Raw genomic sequence first — 235 nt, 5'->3', positions numbered from 1 at the left:
ACCAGATTTTAACATTGGTAAAGTGGGACACCATTGATAAAACTCATATCCTGGCGAAATAGCCACATGGCAGCTGAAAACGGTATACCCTAGCTTGTCGCGCATTCTTTCCAAAAACCAGGACTTTTTAAAAACGCCACAGGACGCAGGAAAAATTGTTAAAAATCAGGACTGTCCCGCCAAAAGCAGGATGTCTGGTCACCTTAGATTAGAGACCCCATTTGTGGTAATAATT

Source organism: Echinops telfairi, unplaced genomic scaffold (assembly GCF_000313985.2).
Source record: "Echinops telfairi isolate 266 unplaced genomic scaffold, ASM31398v2 ScPeMD7_1;HRSCAF=3_0, whole genome shotgun sequence".
Lineage (NCBI taxonomy): Eukaryota > Metazoa > Chordata > Mammalia > Afrosoricida > Tenrecidae > Echinops > Echinops telfairi.
This window is presented reverse-complemented; position numbering follows the sequence as displayed.